At 46.2% G+C, this 22,219-nt stretch overlaps 1 protein-coding gene across 1 annotated transcript in view; it reads left to right on the top strand.

Annotated features, from left to right (window-relative positions):
- Nucleotides 1–22,219, top strand: part of LOC309550292 (uncharacterized protein) — a 979,642-nt gene that overhangs the window by 627,167 nt on the left and 330,256 nt on the right.

Below are 22,219 nucleotides of genomic sequence, written 5' to 3'. Positions count from 1 at the left end.
GGCCCGTACACACGATAAGAAATTCTTAAGGGAAAATTTGTCCGACGACTGACATGCCGATTTCTGGATTGTTAGTATAGTGCTTTCGACAGCCAACTCCGACTTTTTGGCTGACAAAATCCTGATGTGCAGGCTATATAATTTTTGTCGTCTGTAATACAACGTCCAATTTTCTTCTCATTAGTACAGATTTAGACAGAAAAAAATCTTAAGAGCAAGACTAGGCATGCTCAGAGACGAAAGAACACATAGAAACAATCCAACACATGATATCACTTCTGAAGTAGAATTCTCTCGTACGGGAAAATTCGTATGAAAATAACCTCTTCACTTTCCACATCAGACTAGCATGCCACAAAAAACGGACAACAGATCGTTCGATAGTCTGATCGTGTATACGGGGCTTAAGTGTAGCGGACTGCCATTCTTGGATAATGCAGATTTACCTTCTAATCCTTCAGACTGTTTCTGTGTACCTTTTAAGACTGCTTTCAGAAGAGATCAGCCTCCCACAGGAAGTAGAACAGGATTGTGGGAAATATAGTTCTGAAGTGAGAGCAGACTGTGGAAACTACACTCCCAGAGAGCAACGGGGGGGAAGGGGAGGACCAGAGGAGAGGCTATACACTTGTCTGCTTCACAGCGTGCTCTCTCTCAGACCAGTCTGAGAGGTGTGCTGGTATACAGTCTGTGTTGAGTGCTAGTGCATGTGGCCTAGAGAAACCACGGAGCCCGTCCTCAGCAGCACGGATGCTGGTGATCGCACAGCGGTGACAGAGCCAGTGAAGCTGAATGGAGAGTGGCGAACTCTGAGCTGACTGACTAAGACAGCAGAGCATGCGAGGTTCTTGTCTGCGACACAGCACAGGAAAGGAGCGGCCTTTCAGGAGGATAAGAAGATTACTATTGGACACTGACGCTGCAGTGAAGTGCCTGGTGATCATGAGAGAACCAGCAAGTATACTTAACCACTTTAAGACCGGAGGATTTTCCTGCTTAACGTCCAGGCCACTTTTTCAACTTGGCACTGCGCGACTTTAACTGACAATTACGTGGTCATGCAACGCCGTACCCAAACGAAATTTACGTCCTTTTTTTCCCACAAACAGCGCTTTCTTTTGGTGGTATTTGATCACCTCTGCGCTTTTCATTTTTTGCGATATTAGTAAAAAAATAGTGAAAATTTTGCGAAAAAATTGATATTTTCTACTTTGACAGTTAAAAAATATCCAATATATTCAATTTTTGTCATATATTTAGGCCAAAAAATGTATTTAGCTACATGTCTTTGAAAAAAAAATTCTCGATTTTACCCCCTTCCTGACCAGGCCATATTTTTGCGATTCGGCACTGCGTTACTTTAACGGAAAATTGCGCGGTCGTGCAACGCTGTACTCAAATTAAATTTATGTCCTCTCCCCCCACACAAATAAAGCTTTCTTTTGGTGGTATTTAATGTTCTTTTGATGTTTTTATTTTTTGAAAAACAAAGCGACAGTTTTGAAAAAAAAAAAACAATATTTTTCACATTCTGATATATAACCTTCCCCCCAAATAAAATTTACAAATCAAAATTTTTTAACATTTTAGGCCAATTTGTTTTCTGCTACATATTTTTAACAAAAATCACAATAAGCGTATTTTGATTGGTTTGCGCAACAGTTATCGCGTTTTACTAACTACGGGAAAGATTTGTGTCATTTATATTGGTTTTTTCATTTTTTACTAGTAATGGCAGCGATCTGCGATGTTTTTTTTGCAGGATTGCGGCGGACAGATCGGACCCCTGACTGACATGTTTGACACTTTTGGGGGTACCAGTGACATTACTACAGTAATCAGTGCTAAAAATATGCACTGTTACTGTAATAATGACACTGGCAGGGAAGGGGTTAATACTGTTGGTGATCAAGGGGTTAAATGTGTGCCTCATGCTTACTGACTTGTGTGGGGGGAGGGAGTTGTGTGACACAGACACAGATCGCAGGTTCAGCTATGCTGAATCCTGTAATCTGTCCCTGTCTGTCACAGAGGAGATCCGCCCGCTTTTACACAAGCAGGTGGATTACCTCACTCGATCCCCGACGATCGGGGAAGAGAGACGGTGATCACCACCTCTTCTCCCCTGGCCCGACTCCCGCTGTGTCTGTGTCTGAGCCTCGTCAGCCGGGAAGCCAGTGCGGTGGTCAGACGGCTCTGATTGCTGCCTTACACTGGTGATCTCTCCCCGCTGACAGAGAAGGACGGACGGCTGAACACAGCCGTCCATCCTTCTCCCTCAGATGATCACAGAGACCATGCGATCCTGCTATAAAGGATTGCATGTCTCTATGGTCATCTCACAAGCCCAACCCCCCCACAGTTAGAATCACTCCCCTAGGCTTACATTTAACCCCTTGATCACCAATAATATTAACCCCTTCCCTGCCAGTGTCATTATTACAGTAACAGTGCATATTTATAGCACTGATTACTGTAGTAATGTCACTGGTCCCCCCCAAAAGCATCAAAAATGTCAGTTAGGGGCCCGATCTGTCCGCCGCAATGTCGCAGTCCTGCAAAAAAACAATAAAAATGACATAAATCTGTCCTGTAGTTAGTAGACGCAATAACTTATAACTAATGTCATATAGCAGAATGTGAAAAATATTGTTATTTTTTTTTCAGAATTGTCGCTCTTCTTTTGTTTATAGCGCAAAAAATAAAATTCACACAGGTAATCAAATACCACCAAAAGAAAGCTCTATTTGTGGGGAAAAAAGGACATAAATTTTATTTAGGTACAGCGTAGCACGACCGTGCAATTGTCCGTTAAATTCACGCAGTGCCGAATCACAAAATAGGGCCTGGTCATTAAGCAGGAAAATCTTCTGGTCCAGAAGTGGTTAAAGACAAGGAGCAGTGCCATGCCAAGCTGACCAAAATTTCCCATAGATGCCAATGAGCACTGAAAGCTGAAAATTGGTCTAGGCAGGAAGGGGGTGAAAATGCCCTGTATTTAAGTGGTTAAGGGGAACCCTATGACAGAATTAAAATAAAAAAACGGCGTCAGGTCCCCCCAAAAATCTATACCAGTCCCATTGGGTCTTTTATAGATTTTAAGGGGAACTCCATGCCAAAATTTAAAAAAAAAACGGCGTGGGGTTCCCCCCCAAAATCCATACCTGGCCCTTCTCCGAGCATGCAGGCCAGGAAAGGGGGGGGGGGCGAGCGAGCGCCCCCCCCCCCTCCTAAACCATACCAGGCTGCTTGCTCTCAACATTGGGAGGGTGCTTTGGGGTGCCCCCCATGTTGATGGGAAAAGGGCCTCTTCCCGACAACCCTATTGGAATCTGGAAGCCCCCATTTAACCCCCCCCCCTTATGTGAATGGGTATCGGGTACATTGTACCCCTACCCATTCACCAAAAAAGTGTACAAAAAAAAATAAACACAAAAGACAGTTTTTGACAAGTCCTTTATTCAAAAATAAAAATATAGTGTCCCTCTATGTAAATCCATCTTCAATCACGACGCCCGCCGCACCCGAAAAAATTGAAAGACGCTTCCGCCTCTTCAGAGACGTACTCGCCGAATGACGCTCTTGAGAAGACGTGGAAGCATATTTCAATTTTTTTCTATTTTTCGGGTGTGGCGTGCGTTGTGATTGACGATGGATTTACATTGAGGGATACTATTCACATGGGGGGGGCAGGATCTGGGGGCCCCCTTGTTAACCAGTTCTGGACCGGAAGGATTTGCCCCCTAATGACCAGGCCATTTTTTGTGATTCAGCACTACGTTACTTTAACTGACAATTGCGTGAGTGTGCGACACTGTCCCCAAATAAAACATATCTCCTTTTTTTCCCACAAATAGAGCTTTCTTTTGGTGGTATTTGATCACCTCTGCGAGTTTTTTTTGTGCTATAAATAAAAAGCGAAAATTCTGAAAAAAAAACAATATTTTTTACATTCTGCCATATGACATTCCTAAATAAAAAGAAATTAAAAATCAATCATATTTTTGGTATAAATAAAAAAATCAAAAGTTATCATGTTTACAAACTAGGAAAGGTTTATGTTTTTTTGTATATTTTTTTTTTTTTAGCAATGGCGGCGATCTGCGATTTTTAGCGGGACTGCGACATTGTGGCGGACAGATCGGACCCCTGGCTGATATTTTTGACACTTTTGGGGGGACCAGTGACATTAGTACAGTAATCAGTGCTAAAAATATGCACTGTTACTGTACTAATGACACTGGCAGGGAAGGGATTAAATATGACCCTAGGGGAGTGATTCTAACTGTATGCGGGCAGGATTTGTGAAATGATAGAGCCCTGTGTTCCTATATATAGAAGGATCGCAGGCGCTCTGTGATAATTTCAGAGAGAAGAACGGTCAGCTGTGTTTTCAACGTCCTCTCTCAGCGGGGAGCGGTGCATCGGCATCCTCGCTGCCTAGTGGGGGCGGGAGAGTGCTGGCGCATGCTCGACTCCTAGCACCACGCACGCAACTGACATACCCCTACGACGGTTCAGGCAGCAGAGCCAGCCTGCCGCAGTATATCTGCGGCGGGCGGTCGGCAAGGGCCGATGAGGCTCTTGCCCCCATCAACCTGCCCCCATCAATCATGCTTTGAGGGGCATCCCAAAGCACCCTCCCCATATTGAGGGCAAGCGGCCTGGATCAGAAGAGGCGGGCACTCGCTCGTCCCCCCCCCCCCCCTTCCTGCCTACTCGGATAAGGGTCCGGTATGGATTTTGGGGGGGGGGGCCCACACCATTTTTATTTTTTTTTTAAATTTTGGCGTGGAGTTCCCCTTAAAATCTGTACCAGACCCAAAGGGCCTGGTATGGATTCTGGGGGGACCCCATGCTGTTTTTTTTTTTTTTTTTTTTAAATGTTGGCATGGAGTTCCCCTTAAAATCTATACCGAACCCAAAGGGCCGGTAAAGACCTTGGGGGGGGGGGGGACCCCATGCCGTGTTTTTTTTTTTTTTTTTTTTTACTCTGTCATAGGGTTCTCCTTAACCACTTAAATACAGGGCACTTTCACCCCCTTCCTGCCTAGACCAATTTTCAGCTTTCAGTGCTCATTGGCATCTATGGGAAATATTGGTCAGCTTGACAACATATCCATACATCATAAAAGTGGGGTATGCCTGTACACTACACTGACTGCACTAAACTAACTCAACTCACTGTCCCCCAACTAGCTGCCTAACCTCTATTATCACACACTATACACGGCTGCTGTGTAAGCAGCCTTATATAGTGTGGGGCTTTGACTTAGCCCCTGAGCCATGATTGGCTAAAGGCCCCCATAATGTCATGCTTCAAAGTTGTGCATGCTCGTGGAATGGCGGAAACATTGGTACTTACAAATTTCCATAGGCATCGCTTTACAAATTTCTACAGGTTACCAGTTTAAAGTTACAGACTTCTAGGGCTCAAATTATTGCTTTCGCTCTAACGATCACGGGGATACCTCACATGTTTGTTTGAACACCGTTTACATATGTGGGCGCGACTTGCGCGTGCGTTCGCGTCTGCGCGCAAGCTCGGAGGGACGGGGCGCTTTACATTTTTTATTTATTTTACCTTTTATTTTTTTATTTTTACACTCTCCCTTTAAAAAAAAAAAAAGAACTTTTTTGATCACTTTTATTCCTATGACAAGGAATGTAAACATCCCCTTGTAATAGAAATAAGTAGGACAGGTCTTCTTGAATGTTCTTTAATGTGAGATCTGGGGGTGAAAAAGACCTCAGATTTATTATTTTTGTTTTAATAAAAAAAAAAATGTAAGGGCGTTGGGTGGAAGCATCATTTGACGTCACTCCGGTCCTCCTGGATCATAGAGTCAAGAGGGGCCATCTTGACCTCACTCGACTTCCTGCCCATCAAGCAAGTGGATTGGATTGTTTTCTCCACTACCGACGGCTCCGGTAAGCGAGTAAAACAACCGGGAAGCGGCGGGAGGGGGGGGGTCACCTCTCCCGCCGCCCACAAGAGTGATTCCACCACTAGGACCACTTTATGTGAAAGAGGACCGCCCGCCGTGTAAGAAATAACGGGGGTTATGGCAGCCGGTATTTAACGTGAATGTAGCGACGTAAATACACGGTGGGCGGTCCAGAATTGATAATATGAACCATTTAAAGTTTATAAATTAAACTGTCAGACAAATTCACCCTCTTACCTGTCGATTAAGGCCTGAGAGGACAGAAACCATCATACCCTGTATCCCAACAATCACCTAACTGTAGGAGGTACAAGATGGGGCCCAGAAGCAAACTAACCTTGAGCCTTTCCCTTAAAGTGCCCCCTAATGGCAGAAATGCATAATTATCTTGTTTGAGAACTGTGTTGACAACTACGGTGTTTTGAATTGTATTCCAGGATTTGCTTTTCTTAAGCCGAAGAGAACATTTTTTATTTAAGTTCTTCGTGGTATAAAGTTTGAATACATTTCATAGATATGTAGTACGTAAGGACTGCCAGAGTTACCAGCATACATAAATGTCAGTTTCAAGTCCTTGCATTCTCCTTCTTTGGCTCGCTTCAATAATCAGTCCGGGGGTATTTGGTTGTTTTGTGTTTATTTAAATTAGGGATAGGACAGGGGAAAGACTTGTGGCACTTTACTCCTATGCCTATCTGGGTTCCTTTGAGGACAAGCGGTGGGAGGAGGCCCTGTTGACTGTCCAGCGCTGCTCACTCAATGTGGCGCAGCGCTTGTCTCAGCTGTATCTGCTCCTGAGAGTACAGTACACCCCGGCCAAACTGTTCATGATGGGCCTTAGGGACACCCCCACATGTTCTAGGTGTTGCCGGAATCACGGGGACCTCGTCCACATGGTATGGAGATGCCCGAAGCTACATCTATACTGGCAGGTGGTTATAGGAACCATTAACAGGGTCTTCCAAGTGTCTCTTACTGAAGACCCCAAACAATGTATTCTTGGGTGACCTCTCAGTGGACGACATCTCCGGGCAGGCCATAGGAAGGGCACTGTTTCAGGCCTGCAAATTGATCCTGAGACACTGGACTTCCCCTTGCCCTCCCACGGTGGGAGAATGGATAACTCAGGAGACACCCTACGGTTAGAAAAACATATTTGGCAGCACCGGGGCTGTTTGACCAAATTTGAGAAATTATGGCACCCTTGGTTAGATCCCCCAGGTTTGTCTCCGACTGAGCTAGTTTTGAACTGTCTCATGCCGACTTAGGAAGGTATACATGTGGGAGCTCATTTCTGGTCTGTGGATGGGAGGTTTCTCTTTTATACATGGCTGTACGTGGCATTGGACCCTATACCCAGTCATGCCTTCGATGCTACATCAGTCCAGCTAGACCGGTGGGTTTGTACACTGTAAACGCTAATTACTGTGTCCTATGTTATGTCTTTCTTTGTATGCCTACATTTGGAGAGTGGTGTATGTACCACCTGATGTTGAACTTAATAAACCTTTGTTTTCTGATAAAAAAAATAAAAAGGGATAGGAGAAGGGAATAATGGGATACTCCAAATTAACCATGCTCAATTGTTTGAAAACTCCTATGTTCAGGTACAGCCAGGCTGTTAAATCACCCTGCCACTATGGGTGAATTTAGATTAAAGCCCCGTACACACGATCAGATTATCGAACAATCTGTCGTCCGTTTTTTGTGGCATGCTAGTCTGATGTGGAAAGTGAAGAGGTTATTTTCATACTAATTTTCCCGTACGACAGAATTCTACTTCAGAAGTGATGTCATGTGTTGGATTGCTTTGTATGTGTTCTTTCATCTCTGAGCATGCCTAGTCTTGCTCTTAAGATTTTTTTCCATCGAAATCTGTACTAATGAGACGAAAATCGGACGTGTGTTGACGGAGGACAAAAATTTATAAAGCCTGCACATCAGGATTTTGTCAGCTGAAAAGTCGGAGTCGGCTGTCGATAGCACCATACTAACAATCCGAAAATCGGCAGATCGGTCGTCGGACAAAATTTCCCTTCCGAATTTCTTATCGTGTGTACGGGGCTTTAGTCTCTTTCCTCCTGATAAGATGACTTGGTGAACTTAGCAATTATCTTTAGGACACTCTCACTAGCATCCTCTTCCCTTTCACTGCTGATACCAGTCCACTGACTATCCTACACGTGGGGTGGCCCCCCACAGGTCAGGCCCCTTGACACGAGTCCCTGTACTCACGATACTGTGGTCCAAAGGCCTCCAGTGTCTCCCCCCCCCCCCCCCCCCCCCGTCAGCTCTCCTGGACGTCTGGGTTCAGCTCCTCTCATCTGTTCCTCAGGCCCTCAGGACGACCTCCTGCGAGCGCATGCCACTGCTACAGAGAAGGAGGCAGCTGCCCCCTCCCTCTGGGACTCTGTTCTCCAGCCAAAGACCTCGCAGCACATGTGCTCCTGGCTTTTATACAGTATCCAAGAAATGCGACCTGCCCCCTGCCAATCACCAGGACTGTATCAAAGCCTATGCATCCTTTTGTCATGTTTCCTGCCACTGTCCAACATGCCTTCCTATTGGACCAGCGTGAAACACTCTCCTGACTGAATGGATCGTATACTGAGCACAATGAGCAGACCTCACTAACCGATCCTGCTCTCTGGTAGGCAGAGAACAATATAGATTTACCTGCAGCCCCTCTGGTAAGCAGACAGAGCTCAAAACTATATTCTCTCACTAGCACCTACCTAGGAGGGTGCTACAGATATATTATTTATCATACTTCATACACTTTAAAAAAAAATATAAATTCTGAAAAAGATGTTTCACAAATGTTTGTTTTTTTTTTTTCCAAGCCTCCAGCTGCCCAGGGTTGTCGGGAAGAGGCCCTTGTCCCCATCAGTGGGGGGAAAGGTGCTTTGGGGTGGGGAGGCAGAGCCCCCCTGCCCCCGCCCCAAAGCACCCCCCTATGTTGAGGGCATGTGGTCTGGTATGGTTCTGTTTTTTTTTTTTTTTTTTTTCCATGCCTCCAGCTTAAGTGTTCATGCTTACTAAAGTATGTGTCCATGGGAAACTGACACAATGTGCACGACTTCTCAGGTGCCCCCAGGGGGGTGATACTGCCATTGGAACCTCCCTACGAGTGTGTAGGCCATAATACATACTTTCAGAAGGAATTGGTTTCAGTTATTGGGAATGAAACAGAATTTTTCTGTTTTTAAGTAAAATGACAGTTGTCAGTAGACAGTCTGGAGTCTCTGTGTGCACAGGTCTCCTCCTCTGCGGGGTTTGCAGCTGATAAGTCTCTAGATTGCATTGGAAGAATTGGGAACTATATATGAAGTAACTCAATCTACATGTGTCAATTCCTGCTAGGAACAGCCTGCCTTTTAACCCCTTTGTATAGGATACCAGGGATCATCATTATTGAGTTCTCAGGTGTTCTCACTTATGCAGGGTTATGAGTTCAAGGGAAGTCTGATTGGAAAGGGGAGGATTGGCAAGTCCGTTTTAGAGAACCAGAATTTCGAGGGTATGAAGAGTTTTGAGAGGTAAGATCTCCAAACCCTATGTGGACCTGAAGGGTTTAAGACACATGCAAGGAGAGTCGTGAAAAACAGCAGGCGTCTGTGATGGAGTGTGGAGGGGTTCACAGCTGTGAGGGGGTGACCTCTCTGGAGAATGAGACCCTGGTTTTTCTGAATTCCTGCAGCTTTTCTTATTCTTCAAAACAAGTGGAAACTCTAAACCCCAGTGTGGGACAAAGAGACTGATGGTGAGCCATGTTGTATGGTTTTCTTTATACTAGGATTGTGAACAGTTTGCTTTAATTTTGCTAAAGAAAGTTATTTAAAACTAAAGTCTGTTTACTTTTACAAGCAGCTTGCTTGTGATCTTGGGGCCTCCATATGGCACCTTATCACCATTCTAAAATGGCACAACCAATACAGTCCAGATAATTCTCCACTATCGGTCTACAGGGAAAACTACATAGATCACATGACCACATTAATGAGGATGGAGGAGGACCGGAGACACATGACTGAGAAGATACTAACCCTCACTCTGGAGATCATCTGCCGGCTGATCGGAGAGGTGAGGAGGATTCTGGGAGGTGACATGACATAATTTTTATCTGTATTAATAAAACACAGACCTGACGGGAGAGATGAGGAGGTTTCTAGGAGGTGACATGACATCACTCTTATCTCTAGTAATAAAACACAGACCTGACGGGAGAGGTGAGGAGGATTCTGCGCGGTCGCATGACGTCACTGTAAAAAACGAATTGAAAAGGATTAAGAGAGGTGCATGGAAGCCAGCCAGCCCCCAGTCTGATGTACTCACCCTCCAGTCTGCCACCAACCAAGTAGTCCTGTCTCATGATATAAATAAAGAACAGGGGTTTAGTTGACACACATTTGCAAACGCATGTGTAAGCTGCAGGGCCACTCCACGGCACCCTGTTTTACCTGCAGTCCTAACACTTTTAATTTGAGTGTCTCCATACTGGGAACACATGGCTGCTAATGGATGGATAGGAGGCAGGTGGGAGGGAGCGGCCCAAACCTCCCCCAACCCACCTCCATCCATGACTGGTCTAGTATCTCAAAACTCTAATAGCGATGTTCTTATGATGGTACAAACTGAAAACGACCAGCTGAGAAGCATACACCTCCAATCCCTTGGTGGATGCAGTGTAAAACACAGATTGGGACTTTATATGAGGCAACTGGCCTGCATAGCACAGTGCCTCCATCCCTAATTTCATAAAATATTTGGGACTTTACATGAGACAAGCAGGTCATGCTATGGTCTCCATCCCTGTATATGAAAAAAACTGGGGTCAAATCAGACTGCATCCACCAACAAACGCACGAAAATCGCACGGTGGGACTTTAAATGAAGCACCAACCTGTAGGCAAGGTGCCTCCATCCCTGGTTACATAAACAATGTGGGCTAAGTGGGACTTTAGGTGAGACACCAGCAGGTATGCCCAGCGTCTCCATCCCTGTATCAGAAAAAACGAATTGAAAAGAATTAAGAGAGGTGCATGTAAGCCAGCCAGCCCCCAGTCAGATGTACTCACCCTCCAGTCTGCCACCAACCAAGTAGTCCTGTCTCATGATATAAATAAAGAACAGGGGTTTAGTTGACACACATTTGCAAACGCATGTGTAGGCTGCAGGGCCACTAAACGGCACCCTGTTTTATCTGCAGTGCTAACACTTTTAATTTGAGTGTCTCCATACTGGGAGCACATGGCTGCTAATGGATGGATAGGAGGCAGGTGGGAGGGAGCAGCCCAAACCTCCCCCAACCCACCCCCATCCATGACGTCACTGTTATCTCCCAATAATAAAACACAGACCTGACCGGAAAGGTGAGGAGGACTCTGGGATTCTAACATGATATTCCTATTGGTTTTTCAATATAGAGTTTTCCTCCTGTGATATCAGGTGATCATATGACCATCACAGTGCCTCCATGTGACTCCCTAAAACTTGAGAGACACAACATGCAGGAGATTCTAGAAGTCACCAAGAAGATGATGGAGCTGCTGACAGGAGAGGTGAGCGGTGCTGGGAATTCTGGGACATTATCCAGTAACAGACAAGGGATGTGTCTGGATGGTGACTGTATCATTGTGTGTGTCAGGTTCCAATAAGGTGTCAGGATGTCACTGTCTATTTCTCCATGGAGGAGTGGGAGTATTTAGAAGGACACAAGGATCTCTACAAGGACATCATGATGGAGAATCAGCCGCCCCTCACATCACCGGGTAAGAGGTGACTTTATTGTAAAGGAGAGAGCAGTACGGAGGATCCACCTAGATCCCCCATCATGTGATAAACACATAGAAACAATGTTTCTCTGTCGCTCATTGACAGACGTAGTCCTCTTTGATTCATATCAATTGGGTTATGCTGCCCTCTACAGGAGTAGGACTAGGCAGAAGAAAAAACGTTCTGGCTCCACCTTAGGTGCAGTCCCAGAGGGTATATCCCCTCTCTCTCTGCTACAGGATGTCAGTTTTTTTCTGTCTAGTCAGGACAATGCTGACAGCAGTTTGATAAGGAAACTTCTCTACATCAGGTGGTGAGCCCTTGGGGTCTCTCTCTCTCTCTCTCTGTGGGGGTCCAAAGCAGGTACGCTGAGGGGCGCTATTGCACTGGTGGATTACATAAAAAAAAAAAAGGTATTTTTTATTTTTTTAAAAAAAAAAATTTTTTTTTCATTGGCAAAGTGTCCTGCGTTAACATGGACCCTGCCACACATGTATCGCCACCTGATCCCCTCGAGGTGGAAGCAAACTTTTTTTCCCGGGTGGAAGTGGCTTGTCAGGGACAGGGCGCAAGGAAGCGACCCCCGCCTACCCCCAATTCATCTGAAACTTCAGATTCAGAGTCTGAGCCTATCCCTGCAGTTGCAGGTACCTCATCTGGGGTTTGTGTCTCGGGTACTGTCTCTTCAGACAGTGAGGAGGATGTCTCAGCATCTACCATAGCCCGAGAGGAAGCGTTGGTAAACGCATTAATTGTAGCCGTTCGGGAAACCTTAGGACTACAGGTTACACCATCAGAAGTAACTGATACTGAGATTCCATTTGGTACTAATAAACGCGCCAAAATGGCGAAAGTATTTCCCTTACCCAAGTGTTTCGGTAATATAATTAAGGAAGAATGGGGTCATCCAAAACGAGCCCCTACTATTTCCAAACGCATTAATAGGCGTTATCCGTTCGAGGAATCCCTCCTCAAAAAGTGGACAGATGGAATCTACCATCTGTGGTAGATTCTCCTATCTCCAGATTGAATAAATCTACAGTTATCCCATTGGAGGATGCTCCGTCCTTTAAGGATCCAGTGGATCGTAAGGTGGAAGCCGTGTCTCGTGCCATCTTTTCCCTGATTGGGTCAGCTTTGAGACCAGTAGTTGCTATTGGTCTGGTTTCTCAAACTGTAACAGAATGGACCAAGTGGTTACGCCGGGATTTAGAAGGGAGTGATATCCCTCAGGCGGTATTAGATCTGTTGGAACAGATGATACAAGGGTTACAGTTTATCTGCGACGCTGCGCTAGACGCCACACCATTATTGGGGCGAGCATCAGTCTCAGCAGTGGTTCTCAGGCGTACACTGTGGCTAAAATGTTGGTCGGCAGACCAAGGTTCCAAGAAGGCTTTGGCTAAACTCCCTTTTCAGGGTGAGCGCCTATTTGGGGCCAACTTAGATGAGATCATCAAGGATCTCACTGGAGGCAAGAGCACTTTCTTGCCACAAAGTACTAAGGGTAAAGGACCTCGTCAGAGACGGGGGCCTTCCTTTTCCGCCCATAAGTTTTTTCGCCCCACGGGCGAAAAAGCAAAGCCCTCCAAAACTCCTTCGGGAGGTTTTAAGGGGCGCTGGTCGGGCAAGCAAAAGCCCGGCCCTTCCAGACCTGAAGATAAGACTACTAAAGCCTGAAGGTGCGCCCCCACCCATAGCGGGGGTGGGGGGACGTCTTCGCCGGTTTCCGGATCCATGGCTTTCCAGAATCCCAGACAAGTGGGTTTGCGAGGTCATAAGGTCAGGTTACAAGATCGAGTTTCGATCTCTCCCACCGGTGCGATTCTTCCCTTCCAATATCCGACTTTCTCCGGATCGCTTAGAAGCTCTGCGGGGAGCGGTCACGGATTTACTACAACAAGGAGTGGTAGTCCACGTTCCTTGGACAGAGCGTTTTCAGGGGTTTTATTCAAGCCTGTTTACAATACCCAGGAAAGAGGGCAAGGTGCGTCCAATTCTGGACTTAAGAGCACTCAACTTTTTTGTCAAGACACAAAAATTCAGGATGGAGTCCATTCGCACAGTGACAGCCTCCCTGCATCAGGGGGATTTTTTGGCGTCCATAGACATCAAAGATGCCTATCTTCACATTCCCATTTACGCAGGACATCAACGTTTCCTGCGTTTTTCCGTAGAAGAGAATCATTATCAGTTTGCGGCGTTACCCTTCGGTCTCGCATCGGCTCCTCGGGTCTTCACAAAGGTGTTGGCCCCAATGTTGGCGCTATTACGTCAACGAGGCATATTGATTCTAGGTTACCTAGACGACCTTCTACTCCGTGCGGAGTCTCCACAGACCTTGTTACAAGACCTGGAGATCACCATGATCTCTTTGCAAGAGTTCGGGTGGCTAGTGAACCTGCAGAAGTCCTCTCTGGTTCCCACCAGGAGGCTCGAATATCTGGGTCTAATTCTAGACACGTCCAGGGCAATAGTGTTTCTTCCTGCGGGGAAACTCCGGAAAATTCAATCAGCAATTCAGTTGTTGCTATCCGACAACTGGCCTTCTCTTCGGACTTGCATGAGAGTCCTGGGGTTAATGGTGGCCTCTTTCGAAGCAGTACCATTTGCCCAGTTCCATACCCGAATCCTTCAAGGAGAGATTCTTCTCAAATGGAATCGGAATCCAGAATCTCTGGACAATCGGATCCGATTGAGCGAATGGACCAGGGAGTCCCTGGTCTGGTGGCTTCGATCTCCGGCGCTCAGCCAGGGGAAGTCATTTCTGCCAATATACTGGACGATTGTGACCACGGATGCCAGTCTATCCGGTTGGGGAGGAATTCTCGGTCGATTAACTGTCCAGGGGCTCTGGTCCCTGGAAGAGTCCAGGTTACCGATAAATGTATTGGAACTGAGGGCGATCAGACTTTGTCTGTTACACTGGACCGAGCAGCTCCAAGGCAGCCCGGTTCGGATTCAGTCGGACAATGCCACAGCTGTGGCTTATGTCAATCACCAGGGGGGCACCAAGAGTGTCCTGGCGACCAGAGAAGTGGCCCACATTCTTCGTTGGGCGGAACGGTGTGTTCCAGCTATCTCCGCGGTGTTTATTCCGGGAGTAGAGAATTGGCAGGCAGATTATCTCAGCCGTCAGACTCTGGATCAGGGGGAATGGTCCCTCCAGCCAGAAGTGTTCCACCTATTGTGCCTTCGTTGGGGTACCCCGGATGTGGATCTGTTGGCATCTCGACTCAACAGGAAGGTGCGGAGGTTTGTGGCTTGCTCCCACGATCCTCTAGCAGAAGCCGCAGACGCGCTGGTCGCCCCGTGGGGGCAGTATCCGCTACTATATGCCTTCCCTCCTCTCAAGTTACTGCCGAAGCTTCTTCGCAGGATAGAGGTGGAAGGAATCCCAGTTATTCTGGTAGCTCCGGACTGGCCTCGTCGAGCCTGGTACGCCGACTTGGTCAGACTAGTAGCGGACGTCCCATGGCGACTTCCTCTCAGGGAAGATCTGCTGTCTCAGGGACCAATCTTCCATCCTGCTTTACAATCGCTGGCTTTAACGGCCTGGCTATTGAGACCCAGGTGCTGAAGGACAAAGGGTTGTCAACTTCAGTTATTCCTACTCTAATTAAAGCTAGGAAAGCGACTTCCAGAAAGATTTATCATCGCACATGGAGGTCTTATATTGCGTGGTGTGAATCTCTTGGGTTTCCTCCACGTTCCTATTCGGTTAACCGAATATTGGCATTTCTGCAACAAGGAGTTGAGCAGAAACTGGCCTTGAGCACTATCAAGGGTCAGGTTTCAGCATTGGCTATCTTCTTTCAGAAACCTTTGGCTACTCATTCCTTGGTACGGAATTTCATCCAGGGGATGCGACATCTGGCTCCGCCAGTGCGCGCGCCTTTACCGCCCTGGGATCTTAATCTGGTGTTGTCGGTTCTTCAGAAACCTCCCTTTGAAGATATTAGGGAGATTCCCTTGCCTACGTTATCCCAGAAGGTGGCCTTCTTGGTGGCCATTACTTCTGCACGCAGGGTGTCAGAACTGGCTGCATTATCTTGTCGTTCCCCATATTTGGTGGTTCATAGAGATAAGGTGGTTCTACGTCCGAATCCATCCTTCCTACCAAAAGTGGTTTCAGAATTTCATCTGAATGAGGATATTGTATTACCTTCCCTGTGTCCTAAGCCCAGCCATCATCGGGAGTTTGCTTTACACTCCTTGGATGTGGTGCGGGCGATCAGGGTATACTTGAAAACGACGGACTCGTTTCGCAAGACGGATTCACTTTTTGTGATCCCGGATGGCCCCAAAAAGGGGTTGCCTGCATCTGCCGCGACTATTTCCAAATGGATCAGACAGACGGTGGTACAGGCTTATTCTATTAAGGGTCGGGAGCCCCCGTTCCCTGTTTAAGATGCACTCCACTCGGGTGCTTAGTGCGTCATGGGTCTTTCGCCATCAGGCGTCAGTCCTTCAGGTTTGCAAGGCGGCTACTTGGTCGTCAGTGCATACCTTTGCAAAGTTCTACAAAATTGATGTGATGGCATCGTCGGATGCCTCTTTTGGCCGCAAGGTTTTGCAGGCCGCAATTTGAGGAGACCGGCGGTCTACCTCGAGGGTTTTTTTCAGTTGGATTTTTATTTGAGTCTCATCCCTTTAGTCTGAGCCTTTGAACTTCTAGTTGGCACCGGTTGGGCCTTCTAGATTGGATTTGATTTTCGTCAATCCCACCCCTCATTTGTGGCACTGCTTTTGGACGTCCCAATTGATATGAATCAAAGAGGACTACGTCTGTCAATGAGCGACAGAGAAAAATGGATTTTTGTAAGATCTTACCGTAAAATCCTTTTCTCTTAGCTCATTGACAGACGTAGTACCCGCCCCTCTACTGTTGAGTTGGGTTGGGTTAAATTCTCTGACACTGCTTTGTGACATAACTGACATCCTGTAGCAGAGAGAGAGGGGATATACCCTCTGGGACTGCCCCTAAGGTGGAGCCAGAACGTTTTTCCTTCTGCCTAGTCCTACTCCTGTAGAGGGCAGCATAACCCAATTGATATGAATCAAAGAGGACTACGTCTGTCAATGAGCTAAGAGAAAAGGATTTTACGATAAGATCTTACAAAAATCCATTTATTCAGTCAGTGTGTGTGTTTCCTACAGATGGATCCAGTAATGGGAACCCACCAGAGAGATGTCCCCATCCTCTGTATTCCCAGGATTCCACACAGGAAGATCACACCATCCCTCACCATCATCAGGTGGGTGAAGTTGAGGGTCTGAAATATAAATTGATTGAACACTCCGACATGTGGAGACGATGTGTGGACTCTACAAGATGATATTTTCTATGTGATCTCACATCATAAATACTTCTATGTTACAGATGTTCTTTTCTGCCATTCTGTTGGTTTAGGGTGAAGGTCTGATGATCATTAAAGTTGAGGGTGGAGTAGAAGAGACGTATGTGACGGATGATCAGCAATATACGGAGGAGGCTGGAATGATGAGGACATTCAAAGAGGAGGACAGTCCTACAGATATCAGCTCAGGTGAGCCATAATATATTCTTCTGTTATCCCTACTGTTTTACTGCACACTGATTGGTCCAGAGTAGGGAGGTAGATGAGTGATATCAGTCAATAATAGGTTCATAATCGTCACTGTTGCCTGTCCTGCATATTATTTATTTTTATTTTCCAGATAAACCCCCTTCTCTGTCCTGCAGATACAATTTTATTTACTCCAATATGATATATGTAGATTCTGGGGTTCATCTGGCAGTATTGGGTTGTGTTTCACTCCTAGTTACAAAGGGCACAGATATGATAACACAGATTTAGTCTTTTTATAGGTTGGTCCCTCTTCTTCGAGCACAATAAATGTTAACCTAAAACTCTATTTACAGTCTTGCCGGGATGAAACATAAGTAGTATCATTAAAAAAACTCAAACACTTTACAGCAGTAAATACTGCTTTAAGTCCCCTCCAGTTCTGCATATCACCACTAGAGATGGGCCGGACTGCTGGTTCTGTTTGCGCCAGAACTCTCGAACATCGCAAAAGTTCGGACCTGAACCCCCGAACCCCATTGAAGTCTATGGAACCTGAATTTGAAAAATCAAAAGTCCCCATTTTAAAGGCTTATTTGCGAGGCCATAAAAAGGGGTATGGGGACCCAGGTACTGTCCTGGGGGACATGTACCAATGCAAAAAAAAAAACTTTTAAAAAAGATTGTTTTTTTTTTTTTTTTAAAGGAGCAGTGGTTTTAATGATGCTTAAAGTGAAACCATAAAATTGAAAATTTCCTTTAAATATAGTGCCCGGGGGTTCCCCTTAAAAGGCCTGTAAAGTGGCACATCTGTATCGTGTATAGAACCTGCTGCATCAAAACAGATTTATAAAAAAAAAAAAAAAAAAAAATATTATAATTGCTGGCAGTACAACAATGTTAAAAAAAAATGGTGTGCCCCCACCCCCTCCCCCAATCCATACCAGACTCTTATCCGAGTATGCAGCATGGCTCCCAGGTCCCAAACCCCTCCCTATGTGAATAAGTATAGGGTACCGTGTACCCCTACCCATCCACCAAAAAAAGTGTCAAAAATACAGTAAATAAAGAATGACGTTTTTGACAATTCTTTCGAATCCAGCATTCAAGGCATGCTAGGTCGGTGGGGGCGATGCCTGCACCAGGTGACGTAAGAAGGTTGTCCCGCTCCTCACCTATTTAAGAACTGTCAAACAGAAGCGCAGGCATTCAGCGGTTGGCTTTTGTCGCGGGCTAACTTTTTTCTTTTTTTTTTTTTGTATCTTGGATCGGGCGGGCGTTATGATTGTCGATGGATCTACATTGGACATTTTTTTTTTTAATAAAGGAATTGTCAAAAACTGCCTCCTGTCTTTTTTGTTTTTGACACCTTTTTGGTGAATAGGTAGGGATACAATGTACTCAATCAGATGGGGGTACCGGGATCTGGTTCCCCACTTGTCAAAGGGGGCTTCCAGACTCGAATAAGCCCCCCTGCCTTTGGACCCCCACAACCACTGCCCAGGGTTGTCGGGAAGAGACCCTTGTCGCCTTCAATATGGGGGAAAGTTGCTTTGGGGCCCCCCCGCCCCAAAGCACCCCATTATGTTGAGGGCATGTGGTCTGGTATAGTTCAAGAGGGGGGGTGTTCGCTATTCCCCCCCCCCCCCCCCGTCTTTTCTGTCCTGCCAGGCTGCATGCTCAGATAAGGGTCTAGTATGGATATTGGGGTAGGGGGTTCCCTTTTTTCTTTACATTTTTGCGTGGATCACATTCAAATCCAAACCAGACCCGAAGGGCCTGGTATGGAATGGGGGGACCCTCACACGTTTTTTTTTTTTCACTTTCTTCTATTGCCTGCATATGTTTTTGTTTTTTTTTTCACTTATCTGTCAGTTGGGAAGCCCATTGACAGCTGATGACTCATCCATTGTTAAGGACGCTGCAGCCCGCTCCTTAACAACCAGCTATTCACTGTGTCTTGATTGGGCAAAGCTTTGCCCAATCAAGGCTTAGAATGCACTTGAAGCACGCAGTGCATTGTGGGGCACTTGGCGGGCAAACGTCCCTCTGAGCAACCCGCAAATTCAGGTGTTCGCCGAAAGGGCAAACAGATGATGTTCGGGCCGAAATTTTTGCTCAGCTCAAACTGTTCGCCCATCTCTAATCCCCCACAAGCCTAGGCCTATGGTCACTTGTTCTTTATTTAAAGGTTCTACTCTTCTGTTATCTCTGCTCTGTTACTGCACACTGATATCCCTCCTGCACATTATTTCTTCTTTTCTCTCAGATAAACCCCCTTCTCTGTGCTGTAGACACAATTTTTGTACTCAGAAATGATTTATGTAGATTCTGGGTTCAGCTAGTTACAGTAGCACAAATCAGGGCCGTCTTTCTAAATAGGGACTCTGCCTGGGGGCCCCACTCCCCACTGTCAATTTACCCCAATCTGCCCCCCCCCCCCCCCCCATTTTAATGTATCTGGTGGCCTAGCTCCCAAGACCAGTTTTCCGAGACCAAATTCCAGCATAGTCTGCTAGTTATCCTGTGATAACAATGCGCTGAGGTATGTACGATTTCCATCACATACCCTCCCTGCTTTCCTTTTCACACCTACCAGTTATTCGTCATCTCTCCCTCCCCTCTCTCCAGATCCCCATGCTTCCTTTCTGCCCCCTCCCAAGTTCTCTCTCTCTCTCTCTCTCTCTCTCTCTCTCTCCCTATCTCTCTCTCTCGTCATGTCCTTGCTAAACTATTGCTAAGTTGGATGGAGGTTAATATATCATCCACTATCCTCATCTTCGCACTGCACAACATAAAATCATAACACTAGACTCCTGAGCTGTGGCTATATTCTCTCCCTCCAGCCCTCTTTCTTCATCCCTTTTTTTCTCTCTCTCTCTCTCTCTCCATCCCTGTTTCTGTCTCTCTCTCTCTCTCTCCCTCCATCGCTCTCTTTTTCTCTCCCTCCATCGTTCTCTCTTTTTCTCTCCCTCCATCGCTCTCTCTTTTTCTCTCCCTCCATCCCTCTCTCTTTTTCTCTCCCTCCATCCCTCTCTCTTTTTCTCTCCCTCCATCCCTCTCTCTTTTTCTCTCCCTCCATGCCTCTTTCTTTCTCTCTCCGCCATGCCTCTTTCTTTCTCTCTCTCTCCCTCCATCCCTCTTTCTTTTTCTCTCCCCATATTCCTCTTTCTTTTGTTCTTTCTCCATCCCTCTCTCTCCCTTTTTCTTTCCCTCTCCCTCCATGCCTTTTTCTTTCCCTCTCCCTCCATGCCTTTTTCTTTCCCTCTCCCTCCATGCTTCTTTCTTTCCCCCTCCCTCCATGTCTCTCTCCTCTCTCTCTCTCCTCTCTCTCTCTCCTCTCTCTCTCTCCTCTCTCTCTCTCCTCTCTCTCTCCTCTCTCTCTCCTCTCTCTTTTTTTCTCAGTACTTTCATACTGCGCCATTTCAGTCTGTAATTTCTTGTTTTTCAAGCTTGTGTTATATTGTCCAAACGTTGTGTTAATGTTTAAACACTGATTTTGTTTGAGGTAACAACAGATATCGCCTTATCGATAATTTGCATTTTTATTCTTGTGGGTGATTGTGTAGGCAGGGCCCCAGTGCACTGCATTGCCCGGGGGCCTCTAATGCTCTTAATACAGGCATACCCCACTTTCAAGTACACAATGGAACCAGAGCATGTATGTAAAACGAAAATGTACTTAAAGCGAAACAATACCTTTTTTAATTTCTCAATGCATGTAAATACACTAGCTCCATAGGAAATCTTGGTCAGCTTGACATGGCACTGCTCCCAAACCATAAATGACAAGGACACGAAGCTTGGGGAGCATGTTAAGGGGATCCAGGACTATGACATGGTGAGTTACCAAGCTGGCTGGCCACAAATAGGATAGTGTTGTAGCCATGGGTCCCCTCTCGGTGCTCCCTAGGTTTGGTATCCCTGTCACTCATGGTTTGGGAGTAGTGCCATGTCAAGCTGACCAAGCTTTCCCAATGACGTCAATGTTAGAAACTGGGAGTAGTGCCATGCCATGCTGACCAGGCTGTGTCCGTACTCGCGAGTGTACGTAAAGTGAATTTACTTAAAATGGGGTATGCCTGTATGGCACTGGCACAAATATGATTACGCATATTGTGCCTTTCTTAGGTTGGTCCCTCTTTTTCTAGCAGACTTACTGCTAAATGTTAATATAAAACTTTATTTACAGCCTTCCTGGGATGAAATGTAAGGAGTAACATAAAGCACCCTCCACTGCTGCCTATCACCAGAAGCCTAGGCCTATTGTCACTTGTTCTCTGTAAGTCTCAACTTTGAAGCTCTTGTTTTATCAGAGATCACATGATCAAGTGACTAGGCTTGTGGTTGTGTGAAGAGCATGCACCTCCCAGTTCCCATCCAGAGGGCCAGCTATTCTGATAAGGCTGTGTAAACGTAGAAGGGATCTGGGAGGAGGTACAAAGTCCAGAAGAGGGGAAGTCACAGCTAGCTAGGACATCCACAGAGAACATCTACTCATTTACACCTGCCTGATTCAGATGGAATCTGGATTTAAAGAACTAACCTTCTTGTACCTATTTATATTTCTCTTTCGTTCATTGACGGACACAGCTCCTCATCTTCTTAACCATTGGGTTATACTGCTCCCTATAGGAGTGGGACACTAGGCAGAAAAAAGTCTGGCTAAGCCTATGGGCAGTCCCAGGGGGTATACTCCCTCTCTCTGCTAAAGGTACTTAGGCAGGTTTTTTTCTGCCTAGTCAAGAGGAAGGGCCTAGTTTCTTGCTGGGATCTCTGGTCCTGGCAATTTTCCTGTGAGATCTTCAATCAACTGCCGAACTGGGCGATGGGCTGGATCATCTTTATCCAGTGGTCACCCCAGTCTGGCCAGCGAGCGTGTGCAGACCTCAGCTCCGCGTTAGGTCGGCCGCGACATACTCCCACCTGACAGGGCCTGGCCTGTGA

Source organism: Pelophylax lessonae, assembly GCF_965119305.1.
Source record: "Pelophylax lessonae genome assembly, chromosome: 3".
NCBI lineage: Eukaryota > Metazoa > Chordata > Amphibia > Anura > Ranidae > Pelophylax > Pelophylax lessonae.
This window is presented reverse-complemented; position numbering and strand designations above follow the sequence as displayed.